This window comes from Candoia aspera, chromosome 3 (assembly GCF_035149785.1).
Source record: "Candoia aspera isolate rCanAsp1 chromosome 3, rCanAsp1.hap2, whole genome shotgun sequence".
Classification (NCBI taxonomy): domain Eukaryota; kingdom Metazoa; phylum Chordata; class Lepidosauria; order Squamata; family Boidae; genus Candoia; species Candoia aspera.
The window spans coordinates 180,244,428-180,267,709 of NC_086155.1; positions in this window are offsets into that span (position 1 = coordinate 180,244,428).

Consider the following 23,282-nt stretch of genomic DNA (forward strand, 5'->3'; position numbering starts at 1 on the left):
TCCCCTCTTAGTCATCATTTCTCAAAAGCTAAACATACCCAATTCCCTTAGTCTCTCCTCCCAAGGCTTAACTGCCAGTCCCCTGATAATTCTCACTGTTCTTCTTTGCACCTGTCCCAATCTTTCTGAAAATCTGCTCAGATGGGGATAAGAACTCTGATAAACAGTATAACAGAGAATAACTATTGCAATCCACAGTTTGGAAATTACACTTCTGTCCATGCAGCCTAAAACTGCATTTGCCTTTTTAGTCATTGCATCTCACAACTGACTCATATTCTGCTTGTGATCACCTGTTGCTCCAAATTCCTGGATAGCCTTAATTCTTCACATGTCCATTTAATTTCTTGGTAATTGACATGTTTCTAAATGTTAATTTCATTCTGTTATTTTCAGCCACTTCTCTAATCCCTCAGGAGAACTTTAAATTTTCTGTCGCTCTTCTTGAGCCTTAACTATCCCACCCAATTTTGCATCATCTACAGGTATGATAGGTAATCCCTCTGCCTCTTCACCAGAGTCATTAATAAAAAGTTGAAGAGTCCAATGGATTAAAAATTTAAGAAAAGAGTCTGACAGGCGCACCAAGGAAGGGTCAAAAACATCAAGAGGAGCCCTGTGGACACCTGCTAATTTACTAAATAAAATAAAATAAACCATATTAAGACTTGGTGACATATCTGAATCTAATCAATGTGTGCACAGAATATAAAATATAGACAAAGGTTATCTACTTTGATCCTAAAAGCTTCTTTTTGGAAGTCCAGGATTTCAAGGATAACCTTTTTTGATTCCACATGTTGAAGAACTACATATAATACATGCCTTGCAGCATCCTTGTCAAGAAAGAATTTATGAAAGAATTATGCCACATTTTTATAGTAATATTTATTATATTTTTGTAAAACTTACATAGTATATTATTTTGATACAGTGCTATTTGTTCAGTGTTGATTAAACATTAATGTTTAGATAACTTAGACCACTGAGGATAAAAAAAGAAATATTGTATCAATATTAATTATGATTTAAAATGTCAATGTTAATGACCATAAGATTATTGCCTTTTTCATCCAGAATGGAATATAACATTAAAAAACTGCTACAGATTTCATCAAAGTATTTGTTTATACTGTACAATAAATGTTTTTGTCTTAAGCTGATTACTTAGCATTAAGGTCTCCACTGTATTGTTACTTAATGTTACTTATGCATGTTAAAAAAAGGAAAAAAGAGGATGAACAAAGCAAATCTGAAAACAATTAAAATACAGGAAAATAAAAAAGAGAAAAAGGGAAAAAAGGAAAAAAGGAAAAAAGAAAAAAAGAAAAAGACTATTCAGTTTCTAACTTCCTCCTTTTTGTGCTTCTGCTAATTTATAATTATTATAAACATTTGAGCCCCCTTAAAGCCAGACTGTAAATGTTTATATTTGCCATGGTGCCATGCTGCACACAGGAACCATTCCTGCTTAAATTTGGTTAAACTTCTGTGGTGAATATATTTTGTTAATTTTCCCATTGCTGCATATTCTCCTAATCAGATATTGTTGGAATGGTATCTTTCTTCCAGAATTGGGCAAAATTTATTCTTGCTGCTGTGAACATGTATCTTATTAAACTGTGATGTTTCTTGATGATTTTTTCTGGAATTATACCTAGTAGGAAGAATTATGGTTTTATTTCAGATTTAAATTCCAAAATTTTCTGCATTGTACTATGTATATCTTTCCAGTACTTTTGGGTTTTTTTATACATCTACCACATGTGGTAAAATGTTCCTTCTGTTTTATGGCATTTCCAACATTTATTAATGTATGATTTGCCTACTTATATATTACTGAGTTGTATGGCTGGATATCTAGATCATTTTGCCATTGGACAGCAGTACCCTCGAGATGATGTAGTTTTTGAAGGGAGCCAGGAAACCTTCTGAGGGGGCATTCCATCGCGATGTGATGTAAAGTTTGTGGGACATTCCCACAGTCACAGTTAGGATTATCAACCAGCCCCCATTTATGTTTCCAATATCGGCACCTGCCATGATTAGTTCGAATCCGATTAAGCACAGTCCAGTTTTTCCTTGGGAAATCAAAGCCATAAGGGCATTGTGCTGGATCAGACACTAAATTAAACAGATCTGGGTTAGAAGTTGCCCACTCCTGGCGCCATGCTGTCTCAATGTCAAAGTCTTCTCTGGCTAATTGCTGTCCAGGTTTCCACGGCAGGTTCCAAGATTTGAGTCTAAATATTTGATCGTGGCAATTGTGGCTTAGTTACTTTAGTAACTGCTCATAAATAACTTAATTTGTTCATAATTTTATTCATCATTTGTCTTGCGTGTTTTTAAAATAATTTAGTCCCAATGTCCTATATTTTATACACTTTTACATATTGTTTTTGTGATTTTTATGTAACAATGCTGCATTCTGCTATGCCATCCATAGAACATTTTGTACCAATTTTCTTTTAAGTTAGAGCTTAGTGTAAATTTTATAGATTTAGTCTCCATAATTATTCCCATTGTCGTGTTGTGACTATTTATTTGAAAATTTTGCATTTTATCATGCAGAATTTTGTTTGCTGTCTCTGTTGCATATATATGCCCTAACAAATGGTGTTGGTTTTATATGAGCATTTCAAATTCTGTCTTTTTTCTTAATATTCCTCCTTCATTCCTGAGATCTGATTTTATTCTTCCAGCAATTTGTAAATACATCAACCATGGTATATTCTGGCCTAAAAACACAGCAAGAATTACTCAATATTTTAATTGGCTCTAAATCTTAATTTCAATCCTAATTGGCAGAATCTTAATACTTTACAAAATGATTTAGACATGTAAACAAGCTTTTTTCTATACTAACAGTAGCAAAGAGATCCTATCTTTATTGCATCCTGAACAATTAACATGAAGATAATTAGCAAAATTTTCTAAGACAAACCCCCAAAGCTACAAGAGATATTTGGCATTAAACTTCAAAAATACATTTTGTAACTGCCCTGGAAGACCTTGTTTGTTGTTCAGTTTCCTGTTGTTAATGCAAATGACTACTAGTTTTAGAAATTTAATCAGCTCAAGTACTCAGCAGAAATGGTGACAGATTGCCTTGCTTATTGCCAGATCTCTGAGTGACAGATCCAAATAAAAGGTTAAAGAGCTTTCATATTCCCAGCATTACAGTTCAGACACTTATGAATCACTGGCTGTGCACACAGATAGGTAGATCGTTAGTTTTACATAGCTGAAAAGCTTTTTGGTTGCATGACTAGCTTGGAAGTTTTCTCCTCAAACAACAGTGGGAGTGTGTTCCATGGAGAGATCGTCATAAATACACACCCCCGCATCTGTGCAGAAAAAACTCCTGCTTATGCATGGGAGAAGTAAAGATTCTGTACTGCCTGGGAGCAAAAAGAAGTAAAGATTTCAGCCTGGGAGTGATATTTCAGAGGCTGCCCCGCAGAAGCAGTTTGGGAAAGCATATACCCCACGTACAAGATAATTATCTTGAAAATATCTTCTAATCAACCCAAAGCAAGTATATGCAACATTTAATTACAGATGATGTGCTAACCATCATTTAAAGTTTTAATCAGATGCCTTCTAGCTGTATAGGAATTACAAATCTTAAAATTCCTGGTGTGCATGGGAAGGTCTACTTTAATCCCTAAGATCCAAAGTTTACCCTAGTTTAGCATGCTCAAGAGTTATACATGGATGTAGTATATAATTTGCTTATTGCAGTGCTACACCCCAGAACTTCTCATTTCAACTATACACTCAATAGCAAAGTTCATCAGGCTAACTTATATCGCAGGCTGTTGCAAGTATAAAACAAACTAAGATTTTCATGACATCATTTCATGACATCATTTCTGCTATCAGTTTCAAGTTGTGATGAAGTTTGGTTAACTGCAAACCAAGTTACTGGTTTGCAGTTAACAATTTAAAACTCAGATGGATTATTAAACACACCTAGAAAATTATTTCTGAGTAAACTTATGTAAGATTAAGTTACAACCATAGTTAAGTAAAATTAATATTATATAGCATGATTAATATCTATCTGTATAGTTTATTCTTTCTCCTGCTTTAGAATAAACAAGCCTATTATCAAAATAAGGTAGATTTTCAAACAGTAGCCAGAAGACACCATGTTAACTTGACCTACAGTTGCTTCTGAAAAGAACCAGACAGCAGATGTTGTGGTTTGCTAATTAATCTGTTCCCAGTAACTCTTAGCAGCTGTCCACAGTATACTATACAACAAAATCCTTGGGCCTTTATCTAATTTTGCGTGGCTGCCAATATCACCTTGTCCTCTAGATTACAGATTCACTTTTACACTTTATACCAGCAGGCTGGCTGGTGAATTCTGGGAGTTGTAGTCCACACATCTTAAAGTTGCGCAGGTTGGGAAACACTGCTTTATACTAAAGTAAAGCTATCTTTGAGTTGAACTGAACTCCTGATGACTTCATGGTCAGATACATGCAATTAGTTTTCTTGGCTACCATATGAGAGTGGTTAGTCACTGCCTTTTTCAAGGAATTTTTTTTTCTTTAGATTTCCCAGACTAATCTAGTGTTCCATTATTCCTGGGAAGTCTCCCATCCAAATACTAATAAAGCTTGACCCTGCTTAACTTTCCTGTTCAGATGAAGTCTGCCAGGTACTAACAGCAGCTGAGACTACTCTACCCTTCTTATAACTGCTCTTTACTTTCTGTGTTGTGAAACCAAGAATAACATACAAATACAGAATTCACCTCTTCTATCCAATCAGTAATATCAATTTATTCCACAAATTACAATTATACATTTAACATTGTCAAAAATCATCTTGTTCCTGCCAGTGATAATGGTGGAGAAGAAAAGGTTTCTCAGGATTCTTCTATAGTTCATTGATATGTATGAAGCCCCGCATTCCAAAATTAAATTAGATAAATCTGCACAGACATAGCATCTGCCCTAGTCACAATGACCCTACAGTGCGGTTCACATATTTCAGAAAAATGTTCACATACATTTGAAGATAAGCAAAAGTAATATATGAAATAGAATCTCTTTTTATAATAATTTTATTAAACATTACAATTAAAAAGATAAAAACTAATACAAACTAAGAAAAGAAGAAAAAAATAGAAAGTGCAGAAAATAAAAAATAGAAAAATAGAACAGAAAGAGGAAATAAGAATATAGTAAAGAAAAAGAAAAGAAATATATAAAGAAATGACTTCCCCCTTCATCACAAGTATAAACAATTTTAGTAACTTATCATCTTCTCTTAAAAAACAACAAATGATCTCTTCTTCCCATATCTTATCTCTTACCTATAAACAAATCCTTAAAACCTCATCGTTTAGTCCTGACTTGTCATGAGTGCCGTTGAGCTGAAGACATCAGCGCAATGGCACACATGACAATAGAAAGGAAACAGGGGAAGGGGCTCAAGATAAGTAGCCATCAACTCACAAAGACTGAAGGTCAAGAAACAATGGCTAAACGGATCGCGAGGCACACCCAAGCTGTTAGCGCTAACGCAACGGAGATCGCCCAGCTGACAGCAATCACCGGAGGAATAGAGAAACCGATGATGGGCGATCCCGGAACGCCAGCGGGGCCTCGCAACCCCTCACCTACCGGCAGGACAACGTGTTGGACAAAGGGGGGTGACGTAACCGCGAGTGAGGGGGCGCTGACCGGCGCGGGGTATTTAAACCCCGCACCGGCGCGCTCCTGTCACTCTCAGCTTTTTTTCCAATCTGTATCTACGCTGTGAATAAATCAGAGCCTGTTCCACAGAACCAGTGTCTGAGAATTATTCAGAGGTAGGCAGCGCATGACATGACTTCTGGTGAGAACATGGCAGACTGAACATCTGTCTCCATGGGCTCAGAGGGCAGAACTGACAATGCGGCAATTTTTTGGGGCTCAGGCAGGTTTTCCATGAAGCCCAGAAGTGTTTTTCCATAAAATCACCCCATCTGTTCTCCAGATAGCTGCTTGCAGCCAGAAGATTGCAAACAGCGTTCGCGCTCCACTGGTAAGAGCAGCCGGGAGGCTGGGACGTCACCATTTTCCAAGCTGTGCTGCAGCGCTAAAGGGACACTAAGACTGGCCACACCATTTCTAAATCACCCAAACCCTGTAGAGGGTTTCTACAGCAAGGAGAAGCGGGTTCTCTTGGTGCTTATCGTTATTTTCGGGATCAATTTTTTAAAAAATTCTTTTTAAGTTTTGGACTTTGTTTTCCATCCAAATATTAAGGAGGATTGAGAGTAAACACTTGTTTCCCTGTTATTATTTTTGTACTAAATTTGAAGATATTAGCATTTTCCTACACATTGAATCAGCTATTTTGAAATTTCATTTTTCTGTTTCTTTCATTTCTTCAACTTTCACTGGTTAAGTTCCTGGAGGCGCCATAATCTACTGCTTGAGACATGGAGGATTTTAAACAGACTTTCTCTGATTTCCACCGAGATTTTAAACGGATTCTTTCTGATTCCTACCACGTTTTTATGCAAGGCATTCAGGACATTGTGGAAGATGTGAGGTCTAAAATGTGTCATCTGGTTGGGGTTATTGTGGATGAAACTGAGGAATTTAACAGCGACAGAAACGTCTCTTCTAAGAATGAGATCGGGACTTCTGTTGAAATGCTGCATGAAGATCAGATAGTTGAGCTGAAGAAATTAAAGGGAGAGATCGAGTTGCAAGCTGTAAGTGAAATTGATCTTCTGATGGAACCCCATGGAAAATAAGGGGTTATTATGTACGTCTCCTGAAGAGAAGTTGGAGTTTTTGAGGGGGCATTTGGGCTGTTCGATTTTTTAAAGAAAAAATCTCTGTGCACATTGTGGGGATATGTAAATGCTCTGGTTTATTTTGAAGTGGGATGAGGGTTTAAGAATATTTATCTGGGCTGCTTGTAGGGTTTGCTGATTTCAGTTATCTTTAATGATTTGGATTAAGATTATTAAGGTATAATAATAAATTATTTAAGATTATTAAAATTGTTGTATTATCAAGTACAATCGCAGAATTTATATTCTGATTATTTCCAAAAGTGATTAGAAAAGGAAGTATGCCAACCCAGTGTCCTTTCTGAAAGGACTTTTTGTGGTTTGAGTGATGGCTATTCCCTTGTCTCCCAGAGCTCTAAATCCACTGGAGACCACTGTCTTGCAGTCTCCTCATGAGCAGCAACTGTCTGGAGCGCTTGTGGGTGATCCCAAGTCCTCTCCCTGTCCTGAGAGGAATCCCAAAGAGTTGGTCCACTTGCCGGCTCTTCATTCCGCCAGAATTGTCTACTCTGCTCTCAGTGGAGCTGTCTTCAGTTCACCTTTTCTTCCTTGGAAGTCATATATGAAATAGGATCTCAAAAGAATGCTAACTCAGAAATAAGTTTAACTGAAATGTGCTGCCACTGGAATAGAAAAAAATCTTCTTTGCAATTGTTTATACAGACTTGGCAACAGTCCATTAGATGCTGCACAACCTGCGATCCAATAACCTGAAACTGAGTAATCCTGCAGCTCTTTCTGTGCTAGAGTAAATTACTCATACTGCATGTACATTTACACTTGCCACATGCTTCCCTTTCTCCATCATCTGCTAGAATTGCTATAGAGGTTTCTTCCTACTGCAGCAATCTCCACACCCCATCACAGTCTCCCAAATAATGTCCCAACGAACCTCAGTTCTTTGTGCTGCCATTTACAAACCATTAATTTAGAAATACTTCCACTGACATCATGGGGATTATGCGAGATTACAACCACAAATAGCTGCAATCAAACAACCGACTCTTAGATCCTACGCTTGCAGTTTATAGACAACTAGGGGATTTCTCTCCCAGGAAATACATTAGCTTTCAAATCCTATGGCTGCACAAATCCTTAATTTCAGAATTTAAAGGCACCTGAACACAAATCGTTATTGAAGTTTGTAGTTGGTAACCTTCCACTAATTTATGTAGACATTATGCCAAGTTGCATCTCCTCTGTCAGCTTTTTTTTTCCTCTTGGGCCTTCTTCAACCCCTCGCTCTGCAAAGTGATATCATTCAGCCTTCTAAAGTGCCCCTCAGAACCAGTTTTGTCATTCCCCATTCATTTGGGCACATTTATTCTAGGATTTTCCCTAGACCACCCAGCAAGTTTCATAAACTGAACAGGAACTCATTCCACTACATTTCACCCCAGGGCAAAGACAAGCTGCAATCAATTGACAGATCACAATCTTCAAACCTAAGAAACCCACCAGCTCAAGAAGCAGTTATTGATTCCCACTGAACTTCCTTCGGGGAGAAGGCTAAAATCCCTCTATGCAGGTGGGAGTAAGTGGCAGCCATTTATCTCCCCCCAACCCCTTCCAGTCTCAGCCTCCTGCAAGCCCCACAACAGTTACCGAAACGCCGCGCTTCACATCCATGGCACCTCATCTGAGAGAAGCAGAAAGCAAGCGCCTTCACTGGCCGAGCTCTTGGCGCGCTCTCTCCCACCGGCTTCAAATATGCCCTGTTCTGATTCTCCGGCTAAGCCTCCTGAGACGGTGCGACAACCGGGGAAAGCGCCGCACCAGCTGGCGGCCACTTGTTCGCTCTCCATTTAGGGACCCAGAACCGAAGGTCGCCATTCTCTGCCTCTTGCGCTCCCTCCTGCGAACTGCGGAGACTCTTTCTGAACAGGGTGCTCATGTTCCTGGTCGAAGTCACGGTTGCCGAATCTGGGGCTTTTGTAGCTTCCGAAAAATGCTCCTGAGCATCTACAGAGTGCACCATCCTCACTACTAGAGCCAGCCTAAGGCACGCTTCCCCCCGCCGCCGCCGCCGCCCAACTGATCCTTGGATTCAGGAGCACGAAGGTCCCCCAGGCAGAAGGGGTACGCCCTGGCATTCCTCGGGGTCCGTATTAAAATGCCAACCATTCACGACTTACCCGAAATCCAGGCGCCGCCGCCGGACTCCCCGGACCGTTCGCGACCGCAAATGCTCTCCCTGCCTCTCCAGCCCGAGCCACCGCGCCTCCAGAGGCGGCAACCGGCACTACCGCGCTACGGCTGCGACTCTTGCGGCGAGGAGCGCCGAGTCCAACCGGGGCCAGCCTGGTGAGCCTGGGGCCCTCCGCGACCTCGTTTGGCAAATTAAGCCGAGACGGCTGGGGGGAAGACGCGGCCAGGGAGTGAGCCGCGGGGGCCAAGGGCCAGTCGCCGCTCTGTCGCCCCGAGGCGCGAGTAGAAGGCGAGAGGGGAGCAGCCCCAGAACAGGCAGTTGCTCCGACTCAGGAATTTTTGGTAAGGGAGGGCGGGAGAGAAAAAACGCCCGGCTCCAGTGATAGCCGCCGCTGCGCCAGCAGCGAGAGGAGGAGCGCCAGCGGAGCAGGAGAGGACAGCGCGCGAGCATCGCCGGCAATGCGCATGAGCGCCAGCTCGCACGACTCGCCACCACCGGCACTGCTGGCGGTGGCGTCGGTGAAATGACGGGGGTGGCGAGCTGGCGGCCTTCACTCAGGGCGAAAGAGTTGCGGCTGTGTTGGTCCTTCGGCATGCGGCCAAGCCAGCCGCTCGCTTCCTCCTCCGCCTCGTCTGTCTGGAGACACGCGCTTCTCCGTTCGCGCCTCTCCGGCCTCGGAGAAGGAACGTGGTGGCGCTCTCGTGAACTTTCCGTCGGAGCAATATTGTCAGCCAGTCTTTCTCTTCGAGGGGGAGGCTTAGCTTAATTCCTGGACCGCAGGGTGTCAGGTTGCTCAAGCTCGCATCGCCTGGCAAGTGAAAGATCACTGCGCAGGCAGGATGGCCAAGTTTTAAACCGGGCAGATGGTGGCCAGTGCAGCCTGTAACTGGGTCAGTGGGGCGTGACACGTCAGAAGCTTGAAGGGCTTATGCGATCACCCTGATCGGGTGATTTTAATCAAGTCTGATGGTATTGATGCACTTGGATGATTCAGTGCAGGCAGCGTGGCATCTCTAAGCCAGCAGAGATTTCACTGCAGAAGGAACGGTGTGACTGGTGGCAGAAAATCGGAAGGAGTCTGGTAGCACCTTTTCAGAGTAACACATTTTATTAAAAGGCATAAGTTTTGTGCGGTGCAGCCCCCTTCATCGGATGCAGCACAGTGACTAGACTGATGTAGGAGTTAAACTGGGGTGGAAGGGGGAAAGGAAGGTTGATGCAAATGCAGGGTATGTGAGAGACAGAATACCTTACCAATTAACAAGTGTAATATATTAAAAGGCATTGTGTTTGTTAACACCTTCTGAGATGTGATGTACCTGAGTTCAGCAACCTCTAGCTCAATGGTGGAGTTCCATTTTTCTAAAACAGTCTCTCTGCTGTAGACTGGGAAGTTGAAATGATTCTTCATTATTCTTGTTTTGAGTCATGATGCCAACTTTGTGTCTATTAATTACTGTGCACAAGGTTTGCAAAAACTATGCCTTTTAATAAAATGTGTTAGTTGGAGAAAAATGCTACCAGATTCCTTTAGTGACTTGATTATATCTTTATGGAGGATACAGTACTGATCAAGTCACTCCAGCAAAAGAGCAAACATGCCACTGGTGACCCACCTTGAAGTTAATGCATAGGATTCATAGATCTCATTCATTACTGTTTTTGTGAGCCCAAACTACCTATTGTGGTTTATCAGCTATTGTAGTTGATGGCTTAGCATGATGGGTAAATTAAGTCATTGATTTAGTTTGTGTGATATGCTAAGCCATGGCATGCTGGTCTCACAAGATGGTCCAGTCTGTCAAATGAGGTCCCTTAACCTCAATTTGTACTTACAGGTTGTTTTTAGTTGACTTTCTTGATCCATGGTGCCACACGTGAGTTGAACCCAGACAGGGATTAATTTATGTTTAATTCTCCCTTTTGTCCTCCAGACACAGAAAACAGGAGTGGTTGCAGAATGGGGCTGCTGTTCCAACTGCAGCATCTCCGCTGTTCCCAATCCTATTTTTACACAAAAATTCTGCAGGCATTGAAAAAATAAACATAGATATATCTGATGGGGTGAGCCAGGGAGGTCCAGCCTTTTCCTGTTCATGTAATGAGTCCAGTGCAATCCTTCACTGCAGAGGAATTGCAGAGGAATTTTTATGTTTTAATTGTCCATCCTTCAGACAAAACGAAGATGTATCACTCATCATAAAAGTTGGTACGATATTGGCCAACAGGAATGGTGACTGGCCAAACTTCGTTGGTCATCTGGTGTAACACTCACGTAAGACTCTTATCAGTGGTTTATGGTAAACGAGGCTTAGCATATCATGTAAATACACCCACCTTATTATGCCATACAATGAAAACAAAAGTAACAACTCTCAATAAAAAGCTTTATAACTGTTACATTATAGATAAACTGCAGTCTATCAAAAGTAAGAATCTTGGTGGTACTTCTATTTAAACAGCAAGACCAGGAAACAATATGATTAATCCTAGTGAATTAACCATCCACTAGAGAAATGCTAATTATGCAGAAATATAACCCATCTTTCCTTAGTGTTCTTTTTTTTCTTCAATTAAGTTTAGTTCTGTCAGACCATCCGAACAGGTTTTATTCTCTGCATTCTACAAATTATACAGTTGAAAGTTGTGAATTGAAATATTGTGCTTGAGATTTGGGGGGGGGGGGATTGCCTTCAGGTCAGTCTTGACTCCTGGTGTCCGGCTCTGCAAATCCCTGCAGATTTCTTGGCAACACTTGTAGAAGTGGTTGGCCATTGCCTTCTTCCTAGAGCTGAAAGAGAGTCATTGGCCCAAAGTCAACTTTAGAACTAAGGCTTCCCAGTTCTAGTCCAACACCTTAGCCATTAGACCAAACTGTCTCTGCCTGAGAGATTAGCTAATATGAAACCTGACTTATCACTGACTTTCTGCCACATACTGTACCATCATATAATCTTGCTATCATCAACAGAAGACAAGTCAAGTATGAATTCACAAGATCAAATATGGGTTCACTTTTCATTTAACATATTCCCTTGGCACACATGTATATGAATGATTACCAGATCTACAATACTCCAGTGTGTAAAATCACCCTTTACTGTTTAACACATGATCTATTAAAATGTTTGGATGGCTATTAGAATATTCCAGGCTACAGTATTTTGCCCAATTCAATGGAAGCTCTTTCTTTGAATAAATGTAAGTCTGTGCATTTCACTTCAACTTAGGCAACAAATCAAAAGGAGGCCATTATACTCTAACTTAACAGAAACTAATTTGCAGTGACTACTGGCTGCATGTTATCTGAAAAGTTCATGGCTAAAAATAATGTTGGGTATTTTTCTTCCCCAGTGATATTCTGCATGGTAAGAAATATCACCAGGAAGTGTTGGGGGGGGTGGGCCAAGGAGAGAAGCAACTGTTTTATGCAAGACTGATCAATTGTTTCATTTTCACTAAAGCCTTGAATTTCCTCTCTCTAAAACACATTGTTTTGGCAGAGTCTGTTTCAAGTTCACTATTTTGCATTTTAAACAGTCTCACAACACAAAGTAGCCAGATTTAATTACAGAAGGTACCCTAAAATAAATCCTTCATATGACTGTGCATAGTTAACATGTTTGATTGGTTTTATTGTTGTCACGATTATGTGGATCATCTTTTAATGAAATAATTAATTTTGGAGGAAGTGTCACTATGCCACTAATTATGGCTTTGTGCGCATGCATGAGACCCTCTGTGCTTACAAAGCAGTCTACTCAAAAGCAAATTCTATTGTGTTCAACATGACTAGGGAAGTGAATATTGGGTACTGACTTTTTTTTTCCTGACAATTTTTATTCTTTAGGCCAGTGGTGGAGAATCTGTGGTCCTCCAATATTGGTCAATCACAATTCCTAACAACCCTAGACATCATGGCCAATGGTGAGAGCTGGTGAGAGTTGTAGTTCAGCAATATGTGGAAGACACACCTTCAGTTTTAAATGAAACTTTAAGGAAGACAGTTGTGTTGCTTTAGCTGTTTCTTACTTCTTATCTTGAATTCATGGGACTAACAGAAACAGTCACTGGAAATCCATTCTTAGGGTTAGAGGCAACATATAGACACATTCCACACTGCTGCTTTACTAGCAGCGGGTAATAGCCAAAATCTTTCCATAATATTTGTGTAGACGTAAATCTTGTTTACACTAACATTTTGAGAAATGAAGATGATACCACTTTGTTAACTGAATGTAAAGAAGACTGAAAAGAACATTATGAAAGGGAAATATGAATCAGCATGCTTAATGAACTACACTTAATGGCAAAGAAGTGAAGTTGGCAGATAGTTTTGTTTTTGGTTCAAGAAGAGATAAAGTTGGGCAATGTCAGACTTTCAGCAGCCATGGCAATAAATCTCTATTTTCTAGAAACTCAATCCTATATTTTGTAACTAGCTAACAGTAGAAGTTTCCCAGATTCAGTCTGACTACGTAAGTTGCTTTATTGCAGATAAAAAAGCAGAAGTCATACATGTAGAAGATCTGCCTGCTGCTGTCCATAGCAATCAAGTCTTGTATATGTCTGGGTTCCAGAGTTTAAATACTAAGTTGTTTCTTCACACCTTTCTGAGTGAAAGAATATTCCCCAACTCCATGGGAGGCAGCTGTAGCTATACTTTCTGGCCTGAGAATCATTGGTTTGCACCTTGCCAGCTTCAGCCTTTACAGACAGTGTGCTGTAGAAGTAGAGAGAAGAGTAATTCTAGGGAGAAAGGCAATGACAAACTTAGAAAAGATGGTGGTGGTGGTGGTGATGATGATGATGATGATGATGATGAACATGATGATTTATATGGCCGCCCGACTCACTCATGGTGACTCTGGGTGATCCTGAAGGATAAGGATAGTTCAGTGATAACACAGCATATGTTTTTTCTAGTGGTAATGTGTAGCTTGACACGATTGGACTTAATGTCAAGGGAAACCTTTACCTTTACCTAATGTGTAGCTTATAGGGACGCGGTGGCACTGCGGGTTAAACCGCTGAGCTGCTGAGCTTGCTGATCGGAAGGTTGGTGATTCGAATCCGTGTGACGGGGTGAGCTCCCGTTGCTAGTCCCAAGCTGCTGCCAACCTAGCAGTTCGAAAACATGCAAATGTGAGTAGATTAAGAGGTACCCCTTCGGCGGGCGGGTAACGACGTTCCGTTTAGTCATGCCGGCCACGTGACCATGGAACTGTCTACGGACAAACGCCGGCCCTTCGGCTTTGAAACGGAGATGAGCACCGCCCTCTAGAGTCGGACACGACTGTACTTAATGTCAAGGGAAACCGTTACCTTTACCTAATGTGTAGCTTGAGGGAAAGAAAACATAAATTTGGTTATAGATTTGGATAAAGTTAGTAGCAGTATCTTTATCCAGGAATAGTGATACCATATCTGGGCTGCAAAAATCCAGATGATGACTACATGGCAGCAAAAAGTTAGAATTTTATGTGTCGCCTTTTTACCATCAAGCAGCCATCTGGATTTTTAAATCAGATATGGCCTGGGCCAATCAGTCCTGGATGAAATAGAGGCTGATCTTGAAGCAGTCATCAGCAAGCAGAAACTCATGTGATTTCAGTGTGGACTAGAAAAAATGACTGTAAGGTTGAAGGAAGTAGAATAAGGAGAAAAGAATAAATAAAATAGATGCATGAAATCATGGATATTATCAGAATGTTCTTGGAAGGGCTGTGGATTGTCATCAGAAACAGACTGAGATGGAGGGCACTTGCCCATTTAATGTTCAATAGATTGGCTAGGATTATCGTAATAGACCCACAACGTCTGGACAGCCACAAATTTTGTTCTTGACTTAGCAAGAATGGAGAGGGTTTTTTTTTCCCTCTGAATTCAGAGCTCCATAAATCATCAGAACGAAACTAAACAACACCAGAACATTTCACAACGTAGACAGAGACTGGAAGAATTCTTTGAGGCTTTTGTTGCGTTTACTACTTATACAGTAAGGTAGAAAGTGTGTGTTTTTATTTGCAGAAGGTGCAAAAATCTACCATATGCTCAGCTTGTATAAAAGCTGTTCAGTGTTTTTATGAATATTCTAGTAGCTCTTCTATTCTCAACTTGCAGTTAATGCTATTAGCTTGTGCTATTCTGAAGTAGTAGCTAATGTGGTGGATTCTGCTTTCATATTCCTTTTTATTATTTGGTCATTGGTTACTGTAAATATAGGAAAGGCTGGGGTTTTGTAGAGTTATTTTTTTGTGGTGTCACAACCTTGGATCTAGCATCAGAAATCCTACATATCATGTCTCCGCGTGGAAGAAGCGAAGCTGTCCTAGGCACAGATTAATCCTCTTAAGAGCAACATCTGTTTAAGGAGGTTGGGTTTGCTGCATGCAGTTACTGATGCTTACAAACCCAAATAAATTTCCTTTTTTTCAATAAGGGAAGGGATGCACAGAACGGAGGAGATTCTCTGGTTATTTTTAAAACGGGAATGAACAGAAAGAAATATCAATTCAGCCTCAAAATCTGTAAAGTCCATACAAAACTGGTAAGGCAGACCACCATTAGTTTAGTTACATGTTAGTGAGAAATGAGATTTGTCCAAGATTATCCTTACCGCAAGCTCTACCATGGCCAAATTTTTGAAAACCAGTTTGCAACATATTTCTAAAATTCTAAACGTGTCAAATGGTCTCAGAAATTGGAGACCCCAGTAAAAGACAACAGAGGCACGTGTATTACTATATATTAAGTAGAGATTTTGGGATTTTGATTTCAACAATGCTGAATACCTACTAGCTCAACAAAAAGCAGAAAAGCTTGTGGTAACATTTTCCAACATATCTGAAAAACAGACTAAGCATAAGGATCTCAACAGCAAAGCATGACATGTTATGGGAAGCCCTGCCCTGCAGTAATAAAGCAGGTCCTCCTTTACATGCCTGCACTGTGACACTGTTGCAGGTGGAGCTTGCACAGCAACACCACTGTACATGCTCAGAAAGTACATCTTGTACCTTGCTTGCTGGCAAAAAACAGACCAGCCTGCTTGTTTTCTGCCAGTAATTGCCAGTTATTGGCCAAGAGCAGATCAGCTGCAACCTGCTGCTGCTGGCCTACTTTATTAACATCAAAGAATAATTAAAGTACTTTTTATTTTTATTTTTTGTGGCTCTCTGTTTGGATTTTCAAACATTTTCTGGGAATTAAGTTATATCCATTGACATCACTGCCTAAAGTGCAAATACTCATGGACTATGGTCATACCTATGATAAACCAGGATTTGTTACTGAATAAAGCACAGGTGGCTGGGTTGCACAAAATGCTACGTCATGAACCATGGTTTACAAGGACAGTAGGTGGATCCATGCAATATGATAAGCTGCACAAGCAAACAATATTTTGGCTTGGTGCAATGTCCATATTTTTGCTGTATGAAGTGCAGACATCTTCACCCTAGACTACATGCTGGTGTCCTTTTGTGAATGAACTGTCAAATTCATATTGCTAGTCAAGAGTCATCCTTTCCTTCAGCTCCTGGTTCTACTTGCATCATGACTGATGAAGCAAAGTGGAAGCATTGCTGGACATGGGCTCAGACCCATGGAGGAATTGAATTACTGCCACCCCTGCACACAAACACCAGGGCCCTTTCCATTCTGTCATTCTGGTTTTCACTGGATGCAGTGACAAATTTCTGGAAAAGTCCCCAAGATCCACAAGGCAAAGCCATTTGGAAAGGAAACCTTGGAGCAGGGAATTTTATTTTAGTGTCACTTAAAAATGTAAAGCTACTGATAGACCTGTCTAAAAATATTTACAATGGATTAAAAGATTTTGCCATTGTTAGTTCTGCAAATGCTTTCTATAAACTCTTTTTCTGATTATAGGTGTATATGTTGTTTATTTATTACAGTAGGTTTATATTGTATCATGGTTAGCAACTGAAAACATCCATAATAATACTAATCATAGGTGTAATTCTTCACCATCAGTATAAAAAACTGCAAAATTCTATTACTTCAAAAATATTTCTAAAGCTCTTTGATCTGTTCCCCTCTGCAATATTACTGTTTTCTTTGAATAAGGAGCTTGCTATGTATTTTCATGCCTACAAAGGCTTTGAATCCTTTAGAAAGGCTATCCACCCCTCCCCTACATTGGGACAATCATCATACAACTGCTGCAAGATATGCCACTAAAAATATGGAGAAAATCTTGCCGACTTTTTGAACTCTACAAGTCAATAAATTTAATGGGCCTTGGCAAAGATGTGTAAATTGTGAGAATGGATCTGCTTCATTCAAGCAGTGTTCCAGAATGGAATTGCTGCTGGCAAATTGCATGATTTAATATAGCTCTGTTGCAGCTTAAAAAAAAAAAAACTTGACAAAAACTGAATAGCTACATCCAGGGCAATTCATTTCTCAAATCAATGACAAACTGCATTGTGTGTGATATGTGCAAAATAAATCCTGTCAGACAAGACTGACAATTTAGACAAACCAGTTAGTTCTTTGTCTTGTTTAATGCCGAATGCTTCTGGATAGCTAAATTTAGTACTCCCATCCAAAAACTGGCCTTCCTTGAGAACAATGCTTAGAACTACTACCATGGGTCTGAGCCCATGTCCAGTAATGCCTCCACTTTGCTTCATCAGTCATGATGCAAGTAGAACCAGCAGCTGAAGGAGAGGATGACTCTTGACTAGCAATATGAATTTGACAGTTCATTCGCAAAAGTGTATCTATCTTGGAAATTATTTCCATGAGTAGGTTGCTAGAATTCAAATCAAATTCTAGAATAGCCCTACCAGTGAGGTGAATGTCTTAACACAAACTAGATTGTATGTTGACTTACTAAACTGTATATAGATTGCCAACTTGTATTGCTGTCCTCAATTTCTGGAAGCTCCTCAGTTTTTTTAGGACTAGTGGACCACAAAAACGAGCATTTTATAGGATGAGAATCAACACTGGAAGGTACATCAGAGGTCTCAGGGGTCATCTAGTCCACCTCCTGCTTAGGGCAGAATCTGCTGAAGTATTTCAGACAGATGAGTATCCAGCCTGTGTTTGAAGACCTTCAGTGAAGGGGAATGTACCACTTCACAAGGCAGCTTATTTCATTGCTTGACAGCAATTACTGTCAGAAAATTTCTCCCAGTACTGCATCTAAACTGAACCTATTTTCAATCCACTGGCTTTGGTTCTATCCCTTTGGGGTAAAAGAGAACTAGTCCACTGTGGAGTCCTTGGTGTTCTCTGACCTTGGTTGTTTGCTTGCAGAGCATCAATGACTCTGCAGTTCAACCCTGAGCTACATATATTGTCTTCTATTGGAACTAGTCCACTACCTGCTCTATATGACAGCCACTTAGATATTTGAAGACACTTCTATCTCTTCTCTTCTACAGGGTAAACATACTAGTTATTTGATCCCCTTCTCATAGGCCTTGGTTTCCTTTTCCCTTACTGTTTGGTTTTATTGAAGTAACGTGAAACATCAAACCCAACTTGTAGGAAATATAGTATTTGGTGAATTATGGGGCTTTCAGGCACAAAATGTGCAGTTCCAAGGTGGGAGAGTGGGACTCTACCATGGCAATTGAACATCCTGTCTTCCACAAAAGCAATATCTACAAGAGAGTTCAGGTTAATGGTCTTCATTATTTTTAAAAAAATCATTTTCACTACCTCAGTATCTGGTGAGCAGAATTACATAGTTAAAATGAAATGCAAACTACCTCACATCATGAATTTTCACTAACATTATAGTCCTGAACATTTCACTCTGATCTAACACTTACTGAAATCAGTATCAAGCCTGAGTAAAAGTAAGTAAAACATTTCATTAGTATGAAATGTTAAGATTTCATTAGGGAAACTTAATGCAAGTTACAAAGCTAGTCCTCTTAGTATCTACTTTGTCCTTTTTAATAATCTCCTAAGAGAAAGAGAACCATCATTAATGTAACTTTTTTCAAGATACTCTTATAAGTTATTTTCATTTATTTCTTGGATACTCCTTCCTCCTCCCTCCTCCCCTCTGACACACCCAAAACATGTTGGGTGAGTTGAGCTTTGATAAGAGAAAATACTGTAACTCGATTTGTTTCTATTTGGAAACCACTTTTGGACTATTTGCTTGAAATTGAAAAGTTTTTATTTTGGGCTTTGATGATTAAATTGTTATTTTTCTATAATGTTAATTAAGGTTTAATTAAGAGTAAGAGATTAAGTTATTATAATATGCATTTATAGCTGTGTTGAACAAGGTCAGAAGTCATCTTCTTTCTATTTTTTCTTGCTGTTCCTGCATTCTTTAGTTTTTCTTTTTTCTTTCAATTCTATAGTCAAGCTTTTCTGTGCTTTCCATTTTAACTGTACTTTGACAACTTAATAAAGTTTTATATTAAAAAAACATACTGGATGAGTTGCTAGTAGGCATAACCTACTTAAAGTTTGGTGTTCCAGATTTAGATCTGAAGTGGGCAAAGATGCAGGATCCAAAGCAACTTTGCTTACTTCAATGCAAATACTGTACACCTATTTCTCTGCTGCTGTTTACAGTAATGTTGACCTAGAAAGCAATTGCCTTATGTGTTGAAAATGCTGAACTGATCATGATTTGTATGTGTGCCTAGTTCTTTTTTTTTCTTTCAAAAGGAGGGAAATGGCTGTGCTGTGAGTCTGTTATAATTCTTACCTGAATACTTGGAAACACATCAAAATCTGCCTGAGGAATGGATTAAAAATAGATCTTCAAAATATCTATTTCAATTAATGGCCTACCTGCCAAGAGAAATGAACCCAAACCAACTGTGGTCATTAATACTCAATTGTAGCTCTCTACTCAGAAAGGAAGAAAAAGGTGTAGCATTAAAAAGGAAATACCTTAGTGCTACTACTACCAGCTACTCAACTGTTGGGTTTTTTGTTTGCTGAAGAGTTGGCTGTCATCTAGCAACTGCAGGAAGCAACCTTCTTTGTAGCCAGGCTAAATATGATTTATTATTATTATTATTATTATTATTATTACAGAGTGATAAATAGCAGACCATTGAAAGCAGACAAGCTGAACACAAAAGTATGAACTGTTGAACAATAATGAATAATGGAGTTGAGTTTTGGACTCTCCAAGGGTTTGCTCAGCTACCTAGTCATATATGTAACCTAATTCTGAAAGTGATTTTTTACTTGATTCTATAAACTTAAAGTGTGGAAGAAGGCTTTGAAATCTGTTCCTTTCCACAGTTGATGCTGGAAAGTATACCTGTGTGCAATGAAAAGAACTTTGAAATGGCAGGTTGATTCTCGGCATCAAGAAAGACTGCTCAACCTAAGGAGAAGACATTCTCCAGGAGATCCTGTCCAGACAATTAAAATATAGGGGGCTAATTATGGGTTTTCAGCTATACCAACTTTCCAACCCAACTTCCAAGTTCCCAACCTAATGGTTTCATCATTACATCATCCTCAGGCAGTAGAGTTGAAGGTCATGCTCTGGTAGGATGATGTCAGTTGTAACTCAGTAGATGAGAAGGTATTTGATTTGGAAGACTGGCACTAGCTGATGCAGATTATGCTTTCTTTCCTAGGGAGGCAAAATAGTAACAGTGATATTAAGCTGAGATTCAGTCTTCCTAACAGGCTAGATTGTTTTGATGTAGCTTTAATGCTATCTGACTTTTACCTCAATTAGCCTTGCTTAGTTGCATTTACTTATTTATTGACTTTTTTTCCTTTGGAACTCAGGTCAGAGGTTTCGATGATGATATATTAAAAAAAATTATACTAGGTCACCTTTAAAGATACTGACTTCCTTTTAAAACTGATAATTGTCTAGTTAGTTGTAAATTGTTTGCAAACAGATATTTTGTTTGTTTTTTAAGAGGAAAAATATTCAAATATTCTGATCAGAGTTTTTAAATCACCAAAAGAAAATGTGTCATTTTAAAAAAGGAAATAAACTGTGGGGCAGTATTTGTTTTAAATATTCTGAAAATAAAACATTACCATAGTGACAGATCTGGTGTATGCAGAATGCCAGAAGCACTTCAGCTAGATACCTGAAAACTAGGTCAGTAGTTTTGTATTTGAAAGGAACTGTGCTAGTCTTCGTTTAATACCCTGAATAAGGGCCACCAAAGTCTCTGAGGTGGAAACCCTGGGCATACATTTTGCCCTGAAGTGCCCTTTCCTAGAAAGTGAAATCCTCCAAGCACTTTCTAAACTGGCACATAATGTCATTGTATCTATATTTAGGCAACTGAATCAAAAAATGTAAGTAAGAAACAAACATCTTGATATAAGCCAAAGCTGATATCTTTGAACAACTCAATAAATTGCAATCCATCAGTTTTATACTGAGGTCTCCTCGGAAGTACTACCTCTCTTCAAGGTTGGCCATGTGAAGAAGAGTTCAGAATATCCTGGGAGGCTGGCATTTTTTTTTAATACTGTTTGAGACCTCAGATCTCATATTTATGACCAACAATTCTCCTGGATAGAAACTGACCTGTTTCTACTATGTAGAATGCAGAAGGGCATATAAATAATTGGAAGAAAATTGTGTGGTTGCATTAGCCCTTTTCAGGCATCATCATCATTGAAAACACCCACCACATCAATGCATCTGAGAAGCCCATCGAATATTCGGCAAATGGGTCTGCTTTCTGTACTGTCAGGGACATTGCTCATGCATATGTACATGTACATGTAAAGACTTTTATTCTTTGGCATCCATGCTGAATACATGGATGAAGGCTGATCTCAACTGCAGAATCTTGCCACTGTTGGAGCTTATTGGGACTGCTCATGCAATGAATACTCCTAATTTAATGAAGTCTGAATACTGCTATTTTGAGATTCCGTAACAGTGTTGCCAGAGTAGATACGGGGGGAGGGTTATATGTGGGTCTGCTGTAGGCCATGGTCACTCTGTCTGGGTATTGGGTACACCTCCTCCTACTATTGATGAGTAACTGCTTAGGCTGGGAAACCACCTGAAAATAAGACAGTACAGTCTTATAAGCCAAGGCCTGTGAAAGAGCAGTATCATGGTTTAGAATGGGCCAAAGGTGACTGATGAAGCTTTTGAGTTGGGCTCTACAAATGACAAGAAGCAATGCTGTTTTACTCCTTAGTTCTGTCATATTCTTCTCCCCATCCCTTTCACTTTGATGGATAGGCATTATATTTTTAAAAATACCTGTTGTAACTCCGTTGTGAGACATTCTGCAACTGATCTTTTTGGATGCCACTTGAAATAAAGACATAAAATCAAGGTGACACAATTTTTTTCTGGAAAGAGAACAGAGAGAATATGCAAAAATAAAAAAAGGCAGGGGCAAGAGAAAAACAGTTTAATTTAATTTCACTTTTAACAATAGCGCTACTATGATTAATCCCTATATGGTCCCTAATGTTGGTTGCTCTAAAAATTACGATGTGATGACAAAGCTTAGAGAGATTTAGGCTGTGCCCACAGCTTTGAAAGGCTGCAATTTGATTCTACATGCAATAAATTATACATTTAAGAATGCATTTCTTCCTCAATATACAAAGATTCATATCTATCTATCTATCTATCTATCTATCTATCTATCTATCTATCTAATTTCACACTTCATGGGTTCTTTTGGCAAACACAGCTATAGTACTGATATTCATGGAGGAAACATTTTTTGATGTATAAAATATAGAATTTGTTGTTGTTTATTCATTTAGTCACTTCCGACTCTTCGTGACTTCATGGACCAGCCCACGCCAGAGCTTCCTGTCGGTCGTCAACACCCCCAGCTCCCCCAGGGACGAGTCCGTCACCTCTAGAATATCATCCATCCACCTTGCCCTTGGTCGGCCCCTCTTCCTTTTGCCCTCCACTCTCCCCAGCATCAGCATCTTCTCCAGGGTGTCCTGTCTTCTCATTATGTGGCCAAAGTATTTCAGTTTTGCCTTTAATATCATTCCCTCAAGTGAGCAGTCTGGCTTTATTTCCTGGAGGATGGACTGGTTTGATCTTCTTGCAGTCCAAGGCACTCTCAGAATTTTCCTGTCTTTCACTGCTTCTACATTTTCTCCCTCTATTTGCCAGTTATCAATCAAGCTGGTTGCCATAATCTTGGTTTTTTTGAGGTTTAGCTGCAAGCCAGCTTTTGCACTTTCTTCTTTCACCTTCATCATAAGGCTCCTCAGTTCCTCTTCGCTTTCAGCCATCAAAGTGGTATCATCTGCATATCTGAGATTGTTAATGTTTCTTCCAGCGACTTTAACTCCAGCCTTGGATTCCTCAAGCCCAGCATGTCGCATGATGTGTTC